This window comes from Pinus tabuliformis, chromosome Q, assembly GCF_031772625.1.
Source record: "Pinus tabuliformis cultivar Carrire ecotype Pingquan chromosome Q, CPIR1, whole genome shotgun sequence".
NCBI lineage: Eukaryota > Viridiplantae > Streptophyta > Pinopsida > Pinales > Pinaceae > Pinus > Pinus tabuliformis.
Window position 1 is genome coordinate 545,066,591 of NC_142296.1, and position 16,360 is coordinate 545,082,950.

At 43.5% G+C, this 16,360-nt stretch overlaps 1 protein-coding gene across 5 annotated transcripts in view; it reads right to left on the reverse strand.

Moving 5' to 3' along the window:
* LOC149220603 (IQ domain-containing protein IQM1-like) overlaps nt 1-16,360 on the reverse strand; it is a 106,752-nt gene that overhangs the window by 62,156 nt on the left and 28,236 nt on the right. The window lies entirely within an intron of this gene.

The window sequence follows — 16,360 nt, forward strand, 5'->3', positions numbered from 1 at the left end:
CAATGCCAAACCCTAGAACCTTGATAAGAAGATCCTCCAAGCACAAGTCAAGTCCTTTCAAGATTACTTCCTCTTGCAACACTTCGTCCTTCTCCTTCTAGCACTTCATCTTCCTCCCTCTCCTAAGTCATTTATGTAAAATAAATGGGGGGGGTTGTTGCACAGCACAACACACTCTTGGCCAATTCATGTTGGAACCAAAGAGAGTGCATTAAACAACAACAAAACATGTTCTACGATATCTATGAGGTACAGTTGAGTATGGGTTGAAATCTACTCAAGGTGATGATGTTAAGTTAATGGGCTACATTGATGCAGACTGGGTAGGTAATGCAATCGACTAGAAAAGCACTTCAAGGTGTTGCTTCAGCATGGGATCAGGGGTTGTCTCTTGGTACAACAAGACACAAAAATCAGTTGTGTTAAGCTCTACAGAAGCAGAATACATGGAAGCGAGCATGGCTACATGTGAGGCCGTATGACTTCGGAAGCTGTGAGTAGCACTGTTTAGTCAAAGGATGGATTCTACCATTATCCATTGTGATAATTAGAGTTGCATCAAGCGATATGAGAATCCATTATTTCATGATCGATCGAAACATATTGACATCAGATACCATTTCATCAGGGACTGTGTACAGCATGGATCAGTTCGACTACAGTATGTGCCTACAGATCAACAGGTGGCAAACATTCTGACGAAGACCTTGAATAAAGGAAAGACTGTTTTCTTTATGGATAAGTTGGGTGTTGTGGAGATCACCTTCCTTGCTAAGAGTGAGTGTTAAATATTGTAACTTGAACAGGTCTTCTAGCCTTGAGAGGTGTCATTAAGGTTAGGAACATTGAGGAATTAATTATCTCCAATCCCAAGTAATTTTTCCTAATTTTCACCTAGGGAAAATATCTTAATTAAGTGAATTAGTGATTTTTAAATATTTCCTAAGTTAAAACTAAGGAAAAGTGGATAATTAATTGCAATTAGTTGAGATAAAATCGATTTACCTCAAGAAGCTTATAGAAAGTTTCTAAGATGATCTCAGCCATCGATTGGATCAAGTGAACTTTTAATCATGGCCATTCATTTTTAAATGAGAGATTATAAAGGGAGAACTATGGGCAACATTGGAGATGGATCAAATCATGGAGATCATTTGAAATGGGTGAGTTTTTCAGTAAGACACCAAGAGGGTTTCAGCAACAACAATTGGGAAGAGATTTTCTGGAGTTATTATTCATCCGAGAGACTTCCAGCTTATGAGTATGAGAGGGAGGTTTTTGCTATCAGTTTATTTTCTGCAAAAGAGGGTCGAGTTAATTTTCTAGAGCAAGTGCAAGTTTGCTAGAGAAGGTTCCAATTCTCCAAGAGGCAATGCGAATTGCCCGAAAAACAGATCGAATTTCTAGGTAGGTAGATTGAGCTTCAAAAGGCCGCACATGGGAGCAGTGCGAGTTTGTCGAAGAGCTAATGCGAATTGCAAGAGTGTTAGTGCAAGTTGCTGAAGGCAGTGCACATTGTAGGAAAGGGGCCGAAGGGTTATTTTCCTCGGTTATTTCCCTAGCCGATTTGATTAGCAAAGGTGGAGATCATTTATTTTCTAGAGCGTTGCTAGTGTTAGGAAAACAGTGGTTGTATTTTCTCAATAGTAGTTTTTGTTGAAGATAATAATAAAATCCTCAGACTGAAGACTAGTTTTGGCCACATTGGGGTTTTTCTAGGGACATTTGCCCAAAAATACTTGTTTCAATTGTGTGATTGGTTTCTCGCATTTTCCACAGCATATTTAATTTCTTGAATGGTGTTATTCATGTTTTTATTTATTGCTTGCAGCTAAAGATTGAAATGTGTTGTGTATAAGTGATAGAAATAATAAATTGGGTTAATAGCACCTTCTAAGTAAATAAAAAAAAAATCACATCTTGTAGGGTATCCCTCTCCAAGACCTGCTAGACTTTGAGGCAACACGATCCAACTGCCTCGGCATTTTGCTTGAAGTTGAACCTAAGGCACAAAAAAAAGTGAAAAAAAAAAAAACATCCATCACATGAGATACATAATACATTATATATGTCCATTAAAAGATTAAAAAAAAAACATGTCTGCATGCTCTAGCGGATTGATAGATTCGTAGAATGCATGGCTTGAATCTTGATTAATGGTTTGATCTTTGATTTAGTAAATTCGTGGTTTGCTCAGTAGATAGTCAAAGGTTGAAGAGAGAGTCATGAAGCTCCCAACTGGTGATTGGGGTTAGGGTTTGAAGCAGACCCGTTCATAGGATTCAAGGATGGGAGAACGCCCTGGATGACAACCCCGTTACAGCTTCACTTCCGCGGCTACCTTAAACCTCTCACTTTCGCTGTTTATGGCCACAGCCTTCCGGTTAGTTGTATTAACCCTAGACGATTTCCAGTCCTCCTCACCGACATTCTCTGTTTCTTGCATCGATACTGCAGGCAGTTGTCAGCTATCTGGATCATGGTTTTAAGAAACGGCCGTTTCGAAACCGAAACGGCCGGGTTGATCCGAGCCGGCACCTCAAACATTGAAACGGCCTTTGGAACGGTCCGGTCGGCCGAGTCAGCCATGACTCGGCCGAGTCATGGCTGACTCGGCCAACTCGGCCGTTTCCATACTAACTCGGCCGAGTCACAAATAGTGGCCTGTAACACTAGTAAAACAGCAATTTAACAATTTTTTAGTGATTTTTTAAGGTGTTTGCTGATTGGTTTGGACTCCAATGTGTTGTATGAATTAGTTAAATGTTATTTAAGGTCCATTTCCCCCTCCCAAACCTATTTAACACACTCAAATGCTCTGTACTATTGATATGCTATTCAAATTTCATGGTAATGTTAAATTCTTAAAGTAAAAATGACATTCTCCTTAATCTTCATTTTCATCCTTTTACTTAAATTTTTAACATTACCATGGAATGACTCAGGATGTTTGAGAGTGGTTTCGGCCTCATTGGATTTCATACGGAGAAAGTAGAATTTTAGATTTCATTCAAAATCCAGCAGACTTATCAATTTTTCAGGATTTCAGGATTGAAGGATTGCAATGTTTCCATTGACTTTTGTCATGTATTAGGGTATGGAACTTGTATTTAATCAAGAGCACCAATCCCTCTATGTACTTTGATGTTAGTGACATTGGTTGTCGAACTCCTCTGGGATTCGCTCCCAAACCAGGAGCTTCTTAAAATGTCGCTCCCGCTCTCGTTTTCGCTCTCGCTCCCCACTTTCGCTCCTACTCCCAAGTAATACTGAGCCAGTTGATGTTGGCAACTCTAGTAGTAGCCAATAGTACTGGTCACAGACTTTTGTTGTAGAGGCCATTTATAGCCTCCTTGGTTATGTGTTTTTGTTTTGATCTCTATATCATCATCGTGTATGTATTGGACAATGCACTGGGTGCCATTTTGATATAATGGATATATTCATGAGCCTACTTTGATCATATGTTGTCTTCTATCTATATTCTAATGCTGTGTGTTTGGAAACATGAATGAAAATCTTTAAAATTATATGTTTTTATAAAAAATAAATATTTAATGTATTTTTTAACAATGACCGAGTCATTGAAATCGAGTCGGCCGAGTCGATACCGAGTCGGAGTCGACCCTCGGCCGAGTCGGAATCGGAGTCGGAGTTTTAAAACATTGATCTGGATTGACAGTTATGGAGGACCTCGTAGATTATTCCGCGGATCCTACGAAGGGCGTGCCCATTTGGACTCAGCCTGGGACCACAGTGGAGGATTTGTTTTCATTCGACCATGAATTTTCTGAGGAAGTAGAAGCCCTCCCCGCCATCTCTAGGCCTCGCATTCCCTCCATCTCGCTGCCCATAGAAGCCTCGGCTATCCAGGATTTCATCTCCCCTCCACTCTTGCCCTACTCCTTGGCTATTACAGAGCTCTCGCAGCATCCTGGGATTCAAGCCCTAGGGCCGGCTCGGGATCGATTCCCTCAGCGGCAGGGTTGTACAAACCCGAGGAAGGTCATCAGCCGGTTTTAGATACTCAAACGCCAGTTTTGTCAGCTCCTTTGGACTCAGGGACTCCTCTACCTGGCAACTTCACAGGAATTGGCATCATTCCGGGACTTTTCGACTCCATCCCGGTGAAAGGCCCTACAGCAGAAAGGGCTTCGGTCTCACAAGCGGCGGTACAGCCTGGACGATCTACTGAAGACACGAGCAGCAAACACAAAAAGGCATCTAAGAGGAAAAGGTATCTCCAAATGAGGAGCAGCGAAATTTTCCTTAAGCTTTCCGAGGACACACCGTTACGAGAGTCGATGGATTCGGCGGAGAAATTTCTGGTGGGACGTGTCAGAGGAAGGCACTACAATGTGGAGAGGCTACAAAAATGGGCGATGGAAGTTTGGGGTCATCATCTGACAGAACCCCCCAGGGTACAAACCTTTATCAAGGGATGGTTTACCCTGAGATTCAAATGTCTGGCCCATACAAACTGGGTTCTCTGACCTATTTGGCACATCGACCAGGCCCCTGTCCTCCTCCGGAGATGGACGCCGATGTTTGACCCTGAACAGGAAAGAGTGGAGGCTGGGCCTATCTGGGTTCATCTTCCGGGCCTTCCCTGTCATTTCTGGACAGAGGAGATTTTCAGGCGGATTGGGGATGCAATGGGATCATATCTAACCTTTGATGCCTCTTTTCAAACCACTGGGAGAATGGCCTATGCCAGGATATTAGTTCATCTTGACCTCTCGGATGGACTACCTGAGTACATCAACATACAATGGAGGAATGCTACGAGGCGACAAATGTTGGATTATGAAGGGGTACCCTTCAGGTGTAGGCGTTGTCACAAAGTGGGGCATCTATTCAGAGATTGCCCTCTGAATGGGTGGAATTACAGGAAGGCTACTAGACAGGCTCCTCAGGAATCTCAGGAGCAGGAGGCACAGTCACACGGAGAACCGGCAAGGGAGGAATAGCCTAGGGCTTCTGAAGATATGCCTAGGAACACCACTCCACACTCAGAAGGAACGGCTGCATTATCTGGCTCTGGACTTAAGACCTCAGCTCCGTCACAGAACATCCCGAGGAAGCGTGGCAGGCCGCCGCATCGTCCACCGCCACCGATTCCAGCACCAGCCATGGCAGCCTCGGGTGACTCCAATACTTCGAGTATGAACTCCATTCACTTGATCCCCTCTCATTGCTTTTCTAATGATAATAAAAATACATTATCTAGGCTATCTTTGGGACCGGGCATTGTAAATTCTATGACGGCCTTAGCTCAGATTACTTGTGATATTGCTCCCCCTCGCACATTTTTCCCCCACCTCCCCTTCCTTGTTATGTACCCCCCCCCCCCGACGCCCTCAGACTCCTTGACTGCACATTTTGTTCCAAGATACAATACTCGTTCAAGATCAAAGAAACAGGAGCAGGATCAAGTCGGCCTTGACTTCATTCATTCCCCTCCCCCTCCTAAGACTCTCCACGGTCGTCCCTCACAAATTAAGCGTGCACAATCACAAGCGGATGACAATATTGCTTTGGGCAAACAATCCACTATTCCTGGGGTCCTTAGAGCCAGAGAAGCCCCCTCAGAACCCCCTCCATGAAGATTTTATCCTACAATTGTAGAGGGCTAGCTAGGCCTAAAAAAAACTAGCTCTTCGTCGGTTATTCACTTCCGACTCGCTGGATATTATCTTCTTACAGGAAACCCTAGGCCTTGTTGTAGAAATCACTCGCACTCTTGAGCGTACTCTCCCGGGATGGAATTTCTCGGGACTGGATGCACATGGCCGATCAGGAGGGCTCGCTTTGGGCATCAATTCTCGTTCTATCAAGATTTTAAATTGTTGGGGAGGGGTTGGTTTTATAGGGGCAGATGTACACTCAGCAAACCTGGGAATGCCTTTCAGAATCATCAACATTTATGGGCCTTGTCATAACCGACCAGAGTTCTGGGAACATCTTCTGGGATCGAAATTATTATCAGCTGATAATCTGATTCTTGGAGGGGACTTTAATTTCTCCATAGGACATTCAGAGTCTTGGGGTCATCGTGCCCAGAGAGACACCCTCTCGAATTACTTGTTGGCCACTCTGGATGTTCATCACCTGATCGACATTCCCTCAGCAAAGATTCAAGCCACATGGAGAAACAATCGAGTTGGTGAAAATGGATTGGCTAGGCGACTAGACCGGTTTTTAGTCAAAGAACATGCTCTAGATCTGGGACTAAACATAAGGCAATGGGTTGGCTTGGGTGGACTCTCAGACCATTTGCCTATCTACATGGAAATGGAAGGTGGTAGAGCTAGGCCGAAGGGTCCATTTAAATTCTGCTCTACCTGGCTCAAGGAAGCCTCGTTTATCAGCTTGGTGACCGAATTGCGGAAAGCAAACCCTCCAGGGGAGAGGGCAAATGTTACAGCGGAATTTATTAATAACCTCACAGAGCTTAAGAAGATGACCAAACATTGGGCCCACCAAAGAATAATACAGGATAATCAAACTCTGAGATAGGTTGAGCTTGAGTTGGCTGAATTTGAAAATGCGCTGGGTGGACTGTATAGTTCAGATGAGCATAAGGAAAGATCACATCCCTCTACATGGCCTGTGGAAAAATTCTTAAGGATAGGGAAGATGTCAGAGGTTGAGAAGCAGGGCTATTTGATTGCAGGATGGAGATGCAAATACTAAATTTTATCAAAGGTTTGCTAATGGTAGGAAAGCAATTAACACCATATGGCAACTTCAGGATGAACAGGGACAGACAGCCAACACTTCCCCCAGCTCGCTTCTTTAGCCAACTCTCATTTTAAGAAAGCTTACAGTGACCCCCAGGGAAGCAAACTTGGAAGAAATCATCAGAGTTGCCCAACTTTTCCCCAGATTTGTGGATCAAGATGAAGGCAATGATCTGATGCAAGAAGTATCTTTAGAGGAGTTGGAGGCCACTTTAAAATGGTTTAACAAGGACAAGGGACCTGATGGTTAGACCATCGAGTTCTATCTGGCCTTTTTTTATTTAATAGGAGTTGATCTCCTTCGGGTAGTTGACGAATCCAGGGCTACTGGACATCTGGAAGCTGCCATAACCTCCACTTTTATAGCACTCATCCTGAAATCTGATAATCTGTCTTCCTTTGATGAATACTTCCCTATTTCGCTCTGTAACTGTTTGTATAAGATTATAGCCAAAATTATAGCAAACAAGTTGAAACCCATCTTATCGAAGTACATCTCGCCTGAACAATTTGCCTTCCTTCAGGACAGGTAGATCCATGAGGCGATTGTGTTAAATTGGCAACTAGGGCAAAACTCCATGTGGGTCAGTTTATTTATGGCATCTGATAATTTTATTGGATCCCTCTCGTCGAGAGGTGTAGGATTGATCCAAAGATCATCCGATTCCGATAAGTATTTATGGAGATATGAATTTATTTTGTTTATGTAATTATTATCAAGCCGACCAGCACTTATGTAGGCTCTAGAAGCCCAACCGACGTGTCTATTCAACCTCTACATTTTTAGTATAAATTGGTGAGGATTCGAAGTCATTTTGGACATGTATTCTTGAGGTGATCTCCTCTCCACGTCTGGGTTTTTGGAAGGAGAGAACCAAAAGATACACTTGCCCAAGGTTGATGCCCTAACCGCAGTAAGCCGCAAGCTTATGAGGAGATCTACACGCAGAAAAGAAAGAGATTTAGTCCTCATCTAAGGCTCGCATTTCTGTAGCTCATGTATCTTGAATATCTCTAAGGCTCTGTGGTTCGAATATCTCCAAGACTTTGTTGAATTACAGTGGCACGCTAGAATTACAGTGGCACGCTAGAATTACAGTGGCACCCTAATATACTCTGAGGCACGCGTTTGAATTATAGTGGCACGCTAATATACTCTGAGGCACACGTTTGAATTACAGTGGCACGCTAATATACTCTGAGGCACGCGTTTGAATTACAGTGGCACGTTAATATAATTTGAGGCACGCATTTGAATTACAGTGGCACGCTAATATACTCTGAGGCACGCGTTTGAATTACAGTGGCACGCTAGAATTACAGTGGCACCCTAATATACTCTGAGGCACGCGTTTGAATTATAGTGGCACGCTAATATACTCTGAGGCACGCGTTTGAATTACAGTGGCACGTTAATATAATCTGAGGCACGCATTTGAATTACAATGGCACGCTAATATACATTGAGGCACGCATTTGAATTACAGTGGCACACTAATGATCTCTGAGACATGCAATTTTGGAAGCTCATGGTTCATATATATCTAAGGTTCTAATCTCAGCAGCAAGGTCACTATATTCTCTGTGGCACGAAATTTATGTGGCTCGAATTTTCTCTATCTCTGGCATCGCATCACACTACAGTGGACTCGAATTGTATTCAATATGGCTAGGCTCACATTACAGTTATGAATGTTCGTATGGCAGAGACATATGGTTATATGACAAGGATTTTGATCAAAATATGTTACAGTGATATGTGATACAGTTTATCCATGACAGAAATTTCAGATATGACAGTGACCTTAGTGCATAAAAGTGATGACTGTATATGACAGTAACTTGGATGAGATATGTTTAGGAGCAACTATCATCAGATTAGAAGTCAGAGGGCTAAGCTACTACCTTGGGTCTAGGAATCTGGAACTATAGCCTAGCTGCTTTGCTAGGCTGCAAGCCATAGCAAGCAGCTAAGGCTGATATACATATGGCTGTATAATGAAGCAACAGAAGTATAGCAGCAGCATGATGTAGCAACAAGGTGTTGCAGCATGATGAAGCAACAGAAGTATAGCAACAGCATGATGATGAAAGAGACAGCATGATGCAGCATGATGGGCACATTAGTAAGGAGCAGCATGATGATGGGAGCAGATGGGAGCAGCTCAGTGACTAGGTGTAGCACAGTGATGGATGCAACATGAGTACAAGCTGCAACACTATGTTAGGTGAAGCCGTCACCTTGGAGAATCAGTTGAAGCAGAATGTCTTCAACTGATCTCATGTATCATTGTTATAGAAGATGATCTATGCTTAGATCTAGACAAGTCAAAGTGTTGACTTCTGTTGTAATTGTACTCTCTCTCTCTCTCTCTTTCTCTGCTGAACTTTGAAGATAAAAGAAGATTTGATCAAAGGGTTTCCCCACACATTGTGGGGTTTGTCCCTGGCTTGCGCCATATCTTGTGTCCTCTTGTCTTGGCTTGTCTTCTGCATATTATATTTATGTTCTATCTGCAGTTTATCGTAATGCTGATGTGATTGCTAACTGTGAAAATTTAAATAAATTGCTCTAGCATAGAACATACCAAAAATTAACATGGTATCAGAGCTGAGGTGAAGACAATGCCCAAGCAAGAGTGAAAGAGCAATCACCAAATACAGTTGGGACAAGACAAAAGGATCAATGGGTTCCTCATAATTCACCTAGGGTGAAGTTGAAGCAGAGAATGTTATTAGAATGGCGCAGCAAAACTTCTGATGGCATCACTTCATTGGGAAGTTCAGATCTAAGGGTAGGAAGGAAAGGTAGATGTCTTGGTTATGAGTTCGGCCCTTATGCGAAGGAGTGCCCGAATGACAGAGATGCGGGTCATCAAAGACAATGGTCGACTCTTCCACGAAAGCAAGGAACCCCAAAATCTCTTTTATGTACCTGATTGAACCTGATGTCCATCTCGGAAATGGAAGTCAAAGGTTACAAGGTGGCACTTATCGATGGAAAGGTACGTGTTTGAAAACAGATCTTTTAAAGTTGCTTTTGAGTTCAGGGTTGTATCAAGTTGCAGGAAGTCCACTGGGGACCATGTCCATTGACTCAGCACCAGAGGTCTGTGAGACAGATGGTGACTAGGATGCCTGAATTCAAAAAGAAGCATGAAGGTACATGTCTGAAATGTACCAAAGGAAAATATTATAAGGGGACCATTCCCCTCATGCAGCAAGTTCACAAGTTTGGAACAACCCGAGGAGTTTGAGAATCATGATCAAGGAATCTCATGTATACAGGTGGAAGAAAGCCCTCTATGGCTTGAAGAAAAACACCTCGAGCATAGTATGAGAGGATTGATAGCTGTCTAATGCAGCTGAGATTCACTAGGAGTGAAACCGATCCAAACCATTACTCGAAGGTTGTGGATGATAAACCTCTCGTACCAGCACCTATGTCTGACAGGTGCAAACCCTCTCATTTATAGAAGACAGAGGGAGTTGGATTCGAAATGTGGGAAGATAAGATGCAAGCTTGCGACTGCCTCGAGGATCTTAACTTTCAGAAGTTATATGGTAATGATGTCGGACCAGATTTGGGAAATGCCTTTGAGTTTCATAAACTCATTGATGTTCTTGGAGAACCTCCGTTCGAACATATGTGTTGCAGTTAGCATGGTGAGCTCATATTTGGTTGAGCCTCACTGGATTGGTACCAAGAATCTTCTGAGATATCTTCAGGGGCACAATCTCTCATGGATTGAGATACACTGCCGAAAATATGAAACCACATGATTATTCGAATGATGAGTGGGCAGGCAATGTGGAGGATCACTAGAGCACTTTTCAGTGTTGGTTCTCTTTGGATTCTGCTTCGATGCAGGAAGCAGAAGTCGGCCACTATAAGCACCGCCAAGACCGAATACATGGCTACAAGTATGATCTTGTATGAAGTTGCATGGTTGCGGAATTTCTTAGCTGTTTTCGATTATTGAGGAATCCTGTATTCGACAATTGCTCCAGCGGACAGACATCAGATACTGCCTTATCTGGGATATGGAAAGTCGATGAGCAAGGAGGCTCCATCGCACTGAGATGGTATATAGGTCGCTAAAGCCCCGGGGGAAAGATCAAATTTGTGATTTTCCCGAATGACTTGGAGTCATCAAGAGACCTTTGTAAAAGGGTCCTGCATGTTGCATACATTGAGCTCTGGGAGCTCTGTGGGGCTTACAGAATCTACTGGAGCAACATACGACCACAGGGTGACTCACCCTCCCCTGGTGGTGCGCACTGGAACAAGATGATTCGCTCTCTTGTGGGACAAGATGATTTGCTCTCTTGTGGAACAAGATGATTTTGCTCTCCTGTGTAGCAGGATTGATGTGTTCTCCTGTGAGGCCTGGATTGATGTGTTCTCCATGGCAGCCTGGATTGATGTGTTCTCCATGGCGATTGTAGCAGGATTGATGTGTTCTCCTGTGAGGACAGGATTGATTAAGTTCTCCTGTCGAGGCATCCTACCCATGCAGTCTGGGACTCATGGGAAGTACCTCTCATCTGATCAATGAGTAGGGAAATGAAGTTAGGGACCATAGTAGTACCGATGGATGCATCTTTGTATCTACTGTACTCCCTACGCTAGGATTTCCTCCATTGATCTGGGATCAATGATACTGGTCTGGGACCAGTGGTAGGAGTTGTACATATTATGACGCTGACTTCGGGTCGGCTGAGACTGGTCTGGGACCAGTGGTACATACTCCGAGACTGACTTCGTGTCAGTGCAGGACTGGTCTGGAACCAGTGAGAGTGGTACATACTATGACGCTGACTTTGGGTCAGCTGAGACTGGTCTGGGACCAGTGGTACGCACTCTGAGTCTGACTTCAGGTCAGTGGAGAATGGTATGAGACATTCTCGATCCATTCTTCTTCTTCATAGTTCAGTAGAGCCAGCAGAGCAGAGCAGAGCCAGCAGAGCTGAGCAAACCAGAGTAGAGCTAGCAGAACCAGCAGCGCTGAGCAGAGCTGAGCAGAGCAGAGCTAGCAGAGCCAGCAGAGCTTAGCAGAGCTAAGCAAAGCCAGCAGAGTTGAGTAGAGTAGAGCAGAGCAAGCAGAGCTGAGCAAAGCAGTGCAGGGCACTGATGGTAGAGATAGTACAGTCGGTCATATGGATCCGCAGATGAAGTTCCCCCTAGTTGAGAGGGAGTGTTAAATTGGAAACTAGGGCAAAACTCCATGTGGGTCAGCTTATTTATGGCAGCTGATAATTTTATTAGATCCCTCTCGTCGAGAGGTGTAGGATTGATCCAAAGATCATCCGATTCCGATAAGTATTTATGGAGATATGAATTTATTTTGTTTATGTAATTATTATCAAGCCGACCAGCACTTATGTAGGCTCTAGAAGCCCAACCGACATGTCTATTCAACCTCTACATTTTTAGTATAAATTGGTGAGGATTCGAAGTCATTTTGGACATGCATTCTTGAGGTGATGTCCTCTCCACGTCTGGGTTTTTGGAAGGAGAGAACCAAAAGATACACTTGCCCAAGGTTGATGCCCTAACCGCAGTAAGCCACAAGCTTATGAGGAGATCTACACACAGAAAAGAAAGAGATTTAGTCCTCATCTAAGGCTCGCATTTCTGTAGCTCATGTATCTTGAATATCTCTAAGGCTCTGTGGTTCGAATATCTCCAAGACTTTGTTGAATTACAGTGGCACGCTAGAATTACAGTGGCACCCTAATATACTCTGAGGCACGCGTTTGAATTATAGTGGCACGCTAATATACTCTGAGGCACGCGTTTTAATTACAGTGGCACGCTAATATACTCTGAGGCACGCGTTTGAATTACAGTGGCACGTTAATATAATCTGAGGCACGCATTTGAATTACAGTGGCACGCTAATATACTCTGAGGCACGCGTTTGAATTACAGTGGCACGCCAGAATTACAGTGGCACCCTAATATACTCTGAGGCACGCGTTTGAATTATAGTGGCACGTGAATATACTCTGAGGCACGCGTTTGAATTACAGTGGCACGTTAATATAATTTGAGGCATGCATTTGAATTACAATGGCACGCTAATATACATTGAGGCACGCATTTGAATTACAGTGGCACACTAATGATCTCTGAGACATGCAATTTTGGAAGCTCATGGTTCATATATATCTAAGGTTCTAATCTCAGCAGCAAGGTCACTATATTCTAGCACGAAATTTATGTGGCTCGAAATTTCTCTATCTCTGGCATCGCATCACACTATAGTGGACTCGAACTGTACTCAATATGGCTAGGCTCACATTATAGTTATGAATGTTCGTATGGCAGAGACATATGGTTATATGACAAGGATTTTGATCAAATATGTTACAATGATATGTGATACAGTTTATCCATGACAGAAATTTCAGATATGACAGTGACCTTAGTGCATAAAAGTGATGACTGTATATGACAGTAACTTGGATGAGATATGTTTAGGAGCAACTATCATCAGATTAGAAGTCAGAGGGCTAAGCTACTACCTTGGGTCTAGGAATCTGGAACTATAGCCTAGCTGCTTTGCTAGGCTGCAAGCCATAGCAAGCAGCTAAGGCTGATATACATATGGTTGTATAATGAAGCAACAGAAGTATAGCAGCAGCATGATGTAGCAACAAGGTGTTGCAGCATGATGAAGCAACAAAAGTATAGCAGCAGCATGATGATGAAAGAGACAGCATGATGCAGCATGATGGGCACATTAGTAAGGAGCAGCATGATGATGGGAGCAGATGGGAGCAGCTCAGTGACTAGGTGTAGCACAGTGACGGATGCAACATGAGTACAAGCTGCAACACTATGTTAGGTGAAGCCATCACCTTGGAGAATCAGTTGAAGCACAATGTCTTCAACTGATCTCATGTATCATTGTTATAGAAGATGATCTATGCTTAGATCTAGACAAGTCAAAGTGTTGACTTATGTTGTAATTGTACTCTCTCTCTCTCTCTTTCTCTGCTGAACTTTGAAGATAAAAGAAGATTTGATCAAAGGGTTTCCCCACACATTGTGGGGTTTGTCCCTGGCTTGCGCCATATCTTGTGTCCTCTTGTCTTGGCTTGTCTTCTGCATATTATATTTATGTTCTATCTGCAGTTTATCGTAATGCTGATGTGATTGCTAACTGTGAAAATTTAAATAAATTGCTCTAGCATAGAACATACCAAAATTAACAGATTGGCACGGCACAGGAAGTTTTACACTCGCTCAACATCAAAAAAAGCAAAGGTGTTATTTTGAAGGTAGATTTATCTAAACCTTTTGACAAAGTGAATTGGTTGTACTTAGAATGCCTTTAACCCATCTTGGGTTCCCCTTCAATTTTATTAAATGGATTATGGGATGCATCACTAATATCCCATTTAGTGTCTTGGTTAATGGAAGTGCATCTCCATTCTTCTTCTCGGCAAGAGAGCTGAGGTAGGGCTGTCCACTCTCACCGCTTTTGTTTCTTCTGATCATGGAGGGGGTCAGCCGGATAATCAAAGAGGAATACAAGAGAGGCAAAATAAAGGGTATAATGATTACCGAGGATTGAACGCTCACACATTTGCTGTTTGTGGATGACGTTCTGATTTTTCTCAATGGAAGCGTTGGAGACTTGACAATCATCAGAGCTATCTTTTCCTTATTTCAGAAAGCCACGGGGATGATAATTAATGAAGGAAAATCTACTCTAACTGCCACAGCCTGTACCCAGCATGAAATACAATTTGCTCTCCATCGGTTCCACTTTGCACAGATAGGACTGGATGATGGTCTGAAATATCTGGGGTATAAGTTAAAACCCATTGGATACAAGATAGTTGATTGGACTTGGCTCATTGCCAAGTTGGAGAAAAGACTCAGTTTATGGTACCTCAAATATTTATCTCGGGCTGGCCGGCTCACACTCATCAAGAATGTTTTGGAAGCAACCCCTGTTTATTGGATGTCCCTAGCTTGGATTCCAAGGGGCATTTTGTCAAGGATTCAAGCACTCTGCTGCAGATTTTTATGGAGGGGTAGTCAGCCGGGAAGAATTTTTGCTTGGGTCAAATGGGATGCCCTCACTCTTCCAAAAAAATGGGGAGGCTGGGGAATTAAAAAACTTGATGATTTTTCCTCAGCTCTGGCAGCGAAGCTTGGTTGGCAGCTGGTCACTTCTGACAGCTTGTGGACGAGAGTGGCTTCCTCAAAATATATCGCCCCATTACAGATCTTGAACTGGATCAAGAGACCGGTCAGAGTCACATCCAGAATTTCAATTATTTGGAAGGCAGTCCTGAAGGCTTTGGACCCCATACGCACAAGCCTCACTTGGAGGATTCATTCGAGACTCAATGTTCGTATTGGAATCGACCCGTGGATTGGGTGCGAGAACATGCATAAATTGCCAATTGAACTTCTCATGCACCTCCAAGAGCATAACGTTACACACATTGCACACATTGCAAATGAGGCAAACTCCACTTTCCTCTTCCAGGCCTGGAAATCAGGCCACCAGCTTAACATCCCTCCTCTATGGCAGCAGATCTGGAGGGACTTTATACAAGCTCTCTTGGAGGCGCATATTCGCATTATCGACGGTGAAGATGAGCTCATCTGGGCGTCGACTAAATCGGGTAGATATTCTCCAAAGGACGGATACTTAGTACTAGAGGAGCCGAGGAAACCACTAATCCTTCATTCCTGGTGGAAACACCTCTGGAAGCTGAAGGCGCATCCCAGATCCAAATTATTAATGTGGTGCATACTGAGAAATAAAATCCCCACGGGGGAAAATCTAATGAAGCATTCTTAACATGGACCACACTGGTGTTATCTTTGCAACAATGATAGTGAATCTGCATCCCACCTGTTTCAGAACTGCCCTGAACCTTGCAAGCTGTGGAACCTTGTAACAGCTGCCGCCTCCCCACCTTGTAACTGGTTGGCGGACTCTCTGATAGAGGCCTGGAACTCTTGGTATTCCATAGTCACACCCCTCAAACTGCGAAACCTCCCCTTGCTGTTCTGCTAGGCTGTCTTGATAGCACGCAATCTCTTTATCTTTCAGAATACTCCTCCCAGATGGCCTATAATAGCTACAAAGATCATGGCAGACTATGATCTCATCCCCGATGAACCCCCTCCACCTCAAACCAGGATCATTACTCAAGAACGGATGGACCCCCTCATGCCATGGGCATACTTTGATGGGGCCGCACAGGAAGACAGTTGTGGTGGGGGTGCCATTCTTCATATATCAGCGAAGCACTCATATAGTTTGCTCATGGGATTAAGGAGGGGCACTAATAATTTTGCGGAACTATCAGCAGCAATGCACATTATTCGATTTTCTTTGGAGAGGAATTGCCATGCTTTACAATTGTTTGGGGATTCTAAAATAGTTTGCGACTGGTTGAATAAAATTTCTTATTGCTGGTCATTCTCTTTGAGACACATTCTGGATGAGACTCTGAGATTGATAACTCATTTTGATTATTTTACATGTAATCACATCTACAGGGAGCGGAACACAGATGCTAACCACCTTTCCAAAGAAGATGCGCTCTGGGAGCTGGGCATCTGGATGATCCGAGAACAG